General features: G+C 39.5%; 1 pseudogene; it reads left to right on the forward strand.

Annotated features, from left to right (window-relative positions):
• The first annotated feature begins 1,588 nt into the window (after positions 1-1,588).
• On the forward strand, positions 1,589-5,608 carry LOC129488057 (large ribosomal subunit protein uL23-like; annotated as a pseudogene).
• The last annotated feature ends 2,144 nt before the right edge of the window (positions 5,609-7,752 follow it).

A 7,752-nucleotide genomic window follows, 5' to 3' on the forward strand; every position in this document is an offset into this window, starting at 1 on the left:
TCTTTTGGAGCAAGTCACTATGCAGAGCCCACACTTACGGAGTGAGGAGTTGGCTCCACCTTCTTGATGGCTGAGTGTCTACATCAATTATTTGGAATTCTTTTGCAAAGGAGATTTCTATGCAACTCCATTTGCTCATTCACCTATGTATACAAATACAGACACCTAGATAATTACTTTAAGCTTTAGTTATTACTCAACACTGCAGCATTATGTTGCACAATTCATTCCCGTGTTGGCCATCGGTAGCTGTTTTTTTTGGCTCTTATTTTTCTTTGATATATTTTAATTTTTTTAGTACTTACTTACTTTCTGATGCTTCCAGATTATCCTGGCTCCTATATTTACTGTCCCAGTTCTAGTGTCAGACATTTCTTCAAAGAGCCTGATTCCTTTCAGAATGGCAGGAAAACTTACATCTGGCTGGTGAATGAACACATTGTATGTTGTCCCTCATTAGCAATGCTAGGAAGTACACGTGTGTATCTAACCTACCTACACACACCTAATTATAAAGTTTTCTATGTAGAACTGTGTGTATCTACATTAAACTAAACATAAGTTTACGTTGATGTCTCCACCCCTGATCTACTATCACAGGGATCATTCTAGCCTTCTCGCCTTGCTAATTTGTAACCTCCCACTTCAACAGTGAGAAACCTGGTTCCCACCATCTGCGACTTATGTAAGTCATTGTTTTATTCCAGATACAGACACTGTGGTTTTACAATTGTTCACAATTGCTTCTGTTGGAAAGAACTTTATAAAATGGAATCCAATGATGAAGTATAGTTCATTTGCCTTCAGCCTACAGATTCTATTCAACACCATTTTCCCTGCACCTTCAGTGAGTTTTTACCTACATTTGTGTCTTAGTCCATTTTGTGCTTCTGTAACAGAATACCTGAGGCTGGGTAATTTATTAGTAAAAAAGGTTCATTTGGCTCCCAATACGTGTGGCTGGAAAGTCTGAGATTGGGCAGTTGCATTTGGTGCGGCCTCAGTCTTTTTCACCTCATGGTGGAAAGTGGAAGGGGAGCAAGGGGTGCACCAGAGATCACATAGCAAAAGTGAAAGCAAGAGGGAAGCCAAGGAAGCCAGACTCTTTTTAATTACCTACTCCTGCAGGAATTAATCCATTCCTATGAGAGCAGAGCTCACTCACCCCCATGGAGGACATTAATCTATTCATGAAGGATCCGTCCCCATGACCCAAACACTGTCCACTAGGCCCCACAGCCCCACACTGCCACATTGGGGGTCAAATTTCAACACTAGTTTTTGCGGGGACAAACTACATCCAAACCATAGTAATTTGTAGCATAAATTCTTTTTCACATGATGTATTCTGTCCTGGGATACTCCACATCCTGAGTAATTTTATTTAATTTGAATAGAGTTTGATTTACCCATTTGGCCATGAAATTCTGCATATTTTGACAAATGCATTGTGGCAGATATGCCACTATTAAAGTATCATATGGAATGCCTGAACCCCCACCCCATGGAGCCAATGGCTTCCCATCTGTGTAGTTTGCCTTCTCCAGTGTCTCATTAAACGAGGTCACACTGTGTGTATCGTCCTCAGACTGTCTTCTTCCCCTTAGCAATGTGCATGCAAGATTCACTCATGTCTTTGTGTGGGTTGATAGCTTGTTCCTTTCTATGGCTAAATAGTATTCCAGTCCATGAATGTACCACAATTTGGTTATGCATTATGGGGAGCAAAACCTTCCTCTTCTAACTTTGTTCCAGGGCTGGAGACCTTCAAATTAACTGACAATAGATATATTAGTAGGAGAGACAATTCTTGGCTTCTTATTCCACAAGTATCATTGTGGGACAAAATTCATCAGATGGCAGGATCCAGTTTATAAAGAGGTAAAAATAGCCCCAAAACAAGAAACAAGACTAGAATCTGATAGTCCACAATAGCTATAGTTTTCCTTTAAAAAAAATGTTTTTTGAGACAGGGTCTGGCTCTGTCGCCCAGGCTGGAGTGCAAAGGTGCAATCACAGCTCACTGCAACCTCTACCTCCTGGGTGTAAGCGATCCTCCCTCCTCAGCCCCATGGTTAGCTGGGACTACAGGCACATGCCATCATGCCCATCTAAGTTTTGTATTCTTGGTAGAGATGGGGTTTCACCATTTCACCCAGGCTGGTCTTGAACTCCTGGCCTCCCAAAGTGCTGGAATTATAGGCATGTGCTGCCATGCCTGGCCACGTTGTAGTTTTCCATTGAAACACGAAATTTCTCTCTGTAGTAACCATCATTTTTGATCATAAAGTAAGACTATTCTTGTTTTAAAAATCAGTCTAGTTTTGTTAGATTTTGCTTGATTATTTACATAAGTGCAGCAAGAACAGGAGATGACCACATAGGTGCTTTCAAGTTTCTTTGCTGGAAGTTTTCATACAGAATCTCAGATTTGACTTTTAAAGGTCTAATTCAGGCTAAAAGCCAAGCTAAGAACATACTGTCAGATTTCAGCTGCAGTCCTCATAGCTTTGTGTGAATTCCTCTCCTCTTGAAGCCCCCAAAATATCCCTAAATTCCTGGGCCTACGAGGAAATGACCTTCTTTACTAACCTGTAAGGCTGCGAACCCTGTAATCTAGATATCAGGCTGGCTTTTCTCAGAGTGCTGTTGGGAATGAAGTTTTTGGTGTTCCAAAAAAAAAAAAAAAAAAAGAATTAACATGGAAACAAATGATCTCTTAGCGAGGCGAGCTTTACTTTCTGCATAAAGGCTGCTACTCAATAGCTGTCCAGCCACAAGAGCACACCAAACAAAGGAGACAGAGTTACTTATAACCTGATATGTCTACCCTAGTGTTGCGTCCAGTTTCCATTGGCTGGAATAGGACCTCACATTTTACACTTTACCCGATTGGCTGTTAGTTTAAAACTTTCTTAATTAGGTAAGGGGAATAGAACAAAGAAAGGAAAGGAAGTTGCCCAGGGATAGTTAAGGAAGCATCTCCAAATAAGGAATAGCATGTACTATGGGCTGGGGCTTGTCTAGTTCCGTCCAGGCATGCTGGAGCAAGCTAGGACAACTGGTTTGGAACACACACACACACACACACACACACACACACACACATAAAAATATTGGATAGCTGTGACTTTATAATCTTTGAGGAAGAACTTTCCCATTTCTCACAGTGCTTTGTAAGCATTGTCTCCATAAAAGTCAACCTTACTTCCTTAAAATTGCTGGTCATAACTGATCTTAGGTACACTTCCTAAATATGATACTCTAGTAAAATAACCAAAATTTCCAATTATGTCCTGTTATAAGGCGAATAGATTCTTACTGGACTTTTGCTAACAACTATATCATCGTGAAAATAAGAGTATTCAGTAAGGATTTCAAAATTCTGGAAAAATCAGGCAGGGAAAAAAGATAAATGCTTCATTTCTGTTTACAAAAGTATAATCTACTAAATTGTTGTAAGTTACAGTTAGATTAAGAGAAAGAGATTTCTTAAATCCAGAAACTAGAACATTAAAGAACCAGCAGTGCTCCAAAAAGCTATAAAATTATAATCAATTTTCATCAGTTCATTCAGTGCCATGTAATCAATTCCAGTCTTGCTGGATCTTGGGTTGGCAGTGTCATGAACCCATCAATTTCTCAACCAGACTTCTGGAGATCTTCGCTGAGTCAAGTGCGTGGTCTTAAAATTATTTAAGCAATATCATCAGAAGCCTATAACCAGAGTACCTGTCATGGGCTTTTCCGTGAGTCTCAGAGGGAGTCCTGTGTTGGAGATGAACATTCTGACCTGTAGCTGATTGCAGGAGCTTTCAGAAAAGCATCAGGGGAAGTAATATCTAAATAACATAGAGTATGAAATGGCTGTGATGAAAGATCTGATGAGAGTTCATTTTACCACAACTGACAAGGATATACGATTTTTTCTGTGGCATACAACATTTATTTATTTATTTAGAGACAGAGTCTTGCTCTGTCACCCAGGCTGGAGTACAGTGGAGCGATCTTGGCTCACTGCAAGCTCTGTCTCCTGGGTTCACGCCATTCTCCTGCCTCAGCCTCCCGAGTGGGACTACAGGCGCCCGCCACCACGCCTGGCTAATTTTTGTATTTTTAATAGAGACGAGGATTCACCGGGTTAGCCAGGATGGTCTGGATCTCCTGACCTTGTGATCCACCCGCCTCAGCCTCCCAAAGTGCTGGGATTACAGGCATGAGCCAGTGCACCTGGCACAAAATTTAAAATAATAATTGGAATTATGACTCATTACTCTATACTGGCACACAGCATGGATAAGGAGGACATTGACACATTTCCAGGAATTTTATATAATTTCTGAAAACATAACATTTTACCCGTACAAATATAACACAGGGAAGATTAGGTATCTCTTTTTATTTGTATCTTATGTATCATTTTCGTTATAAAATATACAACCTACTTGTGAAACATGCCCTGCTTTTCTTGCATGCTTTGCATAGAGTTGTTTCTAGTTATTCTATTATGTCTAGTAGTTTTACTTACATATATTGATTATAATTTTAATACTTAGTAATCTCTTATTTTCCAGAGAAAACTAGGAAGTAGACAGTTATAAACTGTCGTATATTAGCATTCTATAGTAGGTTAGAAAATGTAGGAATATACCATCTCCCAACATCTAGAGGGATGTGTTTCCTCATAATACAATTTCTCAGTGTGGCAGAAAGAAAGATGTTTATTAATGGGCCAAAATATCTTTAGTCTCTCTGTAAAAATAGGAAGCCAAAAGTATATAAACTTGAATTATTTATGTTCAGTAATTAACGTTTTAGTATTGTATCTTATTTATAAATCGTCTAGATATTTAAGGCAAATCTTTTACTTAGCTTAACTTTAAGGTTAAAAATTACCAAAAGTACTTTGGAAACTACTGTTAGGCAGATTTACTGTAAACAGATTATTTTGGAAATAATGCTTTTGGCTTTTCACAAGATGGCGCCGAAAGCGAAGGAAGCTCCTGCCCCTCCTAAAGCCGAAGCCAAAGCGAAGGCTTTCAAGGCCACGAAGGCAGTGTTGAAAGGTGTCCACAGCCACACGCCAAAAAGAAGATCCGCATGTCACTCACCTTCAGGCAGCCCAAGACACTGCGACTCCAGAGGCAGCCCAGATATCCTCGGAAGAGCACCCCCAGGAGAAACAAGCTTGACCACTGTGCTGTCATCAAGTTTCCGCTGACCGCTGAGTCAGCCAGAAGAAGATAGAAGAAAACAACACGCTTGTGTTCATTGTGGATGTTAAAGCCAGAAGCGCCAGATCAAACAGGCTGTGAAGAAGAAGCGCTATGACAGTGATGTGGCCAAGGTCACCACCCTCATTTGTCCTGATAAAGAGAAGAAGGCATATGTTCGACTGGCTCCTGATTATGATATTTTGGATGTCGCAACAAAATTGGGATCATCTAAACTGAGTCCAGCTGGCTAACTCTAAATATATGTGTATCTTTCCACCATAAGAAAATAACGTTTTTCATAAGAATGACAAATTAATTAGAATCAAATCTATAAGCTTTAAGATTTTACATTTCTAGTAAGTATAATATTAGCTTATTTGACTAGAACTCAAGCAGAAAAGGAATTTATGTTTGTTTTATATTCAATAGTGATACCTTTGAAGACATAATTGTTTTATTACACCAAAAATATTATATTAATCTTATTTAACTAAGTTTTATCCAAATCGTGTTAACTTAAAACACATTTGATCATTTCCTATATTTCTAGGGTTTGGTGAATATTTCTTTATAAATGCTTATTTTTTTCCAAGCCAAGTTAGAATAGAGCACTTTTAGAGGATTTTATAAATGAATTTTGCAATGCTATCTGGAGTTAGGAAAACATCACATATATATAACATACATTAATAGATATACAAACACAAATAGAGATTTCATAGCTTTCATCCTGAAATTTCAGCCATGAATCGGGCATAAATATTCTGATGGTTAATTTTTAGACATCTACTTAATTGGATTAAGAGACACACATAGCTGGTAAAACACAATTTCTGGGCATATCTGTGAGGGTGTTTCTGGAAGACACTGAGATAACCATGACCCAATGTGGATGGGCACTGATATGGTTTGGCTATGCCCCCACCCAGATCTCATCTTGAATTGTAGTTCCTATAATCCCTACATGTCGTGGGAGGGACCCAGTGGGAGGTGATTGAATCACGGTGGTGGTTACTGCCATGCTGTTCCCATGACAGTGAGTGAGTTCTCATGATCTGATGGTTTCATAAGGGGTTTTTCCCCTTTGGCTCAGCACTTCTCCTTGTTGCTGCCATGTGAAGAAGGACAGCTTTGCTTCCCCTTCTGCCATGATTGTGAGGCCCCTGCAGCCATGTGGAACTGTCAGCCCATTAAACCTCTTTGTTCTTTATCGATTGCTCAGACTCAGGTATTTCTTCATAGCTGTATAAAAATGGATGAATACAGGCATCATCCAATTGGTTGGGAGCCCAGATAAAACAACAAGGAAAAGGAAAGGTGAATTATCTCCTTCTGAAATGGAAACATCTTTCTTCTCCTGCCCTTGACATCAGAACTTCAGGGTCTCAGACCTTTGGCCTCAGAATCAGAGTTACACCACTGGCTTCCCTGATTCTGAGTCCTTTGTGTCTGGAGTGAGCCATGCTACCAGCTTTCCTGGTTCTCCAACTCGGAGACAGGCTATTGTGGAACTTCTCAGCCTCCATAATTATGTGAACGAATTCCCCTAATGAATCTTCTCTCATCTATCTACATATATCCTATTGATTCTGCCTTTCTGGAGAACCCTGACTAATGTGATTACAATAACTACAAAATTCACTAGTTTATATAGAAGAATTGGTTTTTATCTTTGCCCCATTTTATATTTGTATTATAACTCTGTATCTGGAAAATGGAACAAGTTTTTTTCTTCTTCATATGAGGGCTAAAGCTTTTCTCTCACCAGCATTTTTGGAGATTTTTAAGGGTTTTTTTTGTTTGTTTGTTTTGACGTATAATCTTATGGAGGGTGAGAAATAATTTTTTTTTCTATTTTATTTTTCAGCCCCAGGTGTTTGCTTTTGCAGATTCTTCAGCACATTGAGAGCCTCCAAGGCATGGAGCAGGGTGCCTAAAATTTCAGTGATTATAGGGAGTTGAGAGACTCAATTGGGAAAGGAAAGGTCTAAAAGGAGGCAATTTTGAAGATAAAAATTTTCTCAAAGGAGCCACTGAAGTTTGAAATAATTCTTATTAAAGTCATCCAAACAGGAAAGGAAGTGGAATTAATTCCATATTGGTGGAACACATAGTCAGCAGAGGTTTGAGAACGGAGAATTTAGTCAATTTTAAATTAGTCAGTGTAGGCTAATTTTTTGTATTTTTAGTAGAGACAGGGTTTCATCATGTTGGACAGGCTCGTCTGAAACTCCTGACCTCAGGTTATCCACCTGCCTTGGCCTCCCAAAGTGCTGGGATTACAGGCATGAGCCACCACACCCAGTGAGAGATGTATTTCCTATAAAGGGTTGCAGCCTGCAGGGTTGTCCTTCTGACAGGCTGGGAAGCCTAGCCTCCAGCCAGAAGCCAGAAACAGATGCTTCAAGGAGGAGGTAAAGGAAATAGTAATTTATGCTGAGTGGAATGGCCAAATACATTTATTTAATAACCACTAGGGGGAGTCATGAATATTTATGGAAGGAGAAATGCATGCATGCGCAATTGAGTTTCTTGC

Source organism: Symphalangus syndactylus, chromosome 1, assembly GCF_028878055.3.
Source record: "Symphalangus syndactylus isolate Jambi chromosome 1, NHGRI_mSymSyn1-v2.1_pri, whole genome shotgun sequence".
In the NCBI taxonomy this organism is placed as follows: domain Eukaryota; kingdom Metazoa; phylum Chordata; class Mammalia; order Primates; family Hylobatidae; genus Symphalangus; species Symphalangus syndactylus.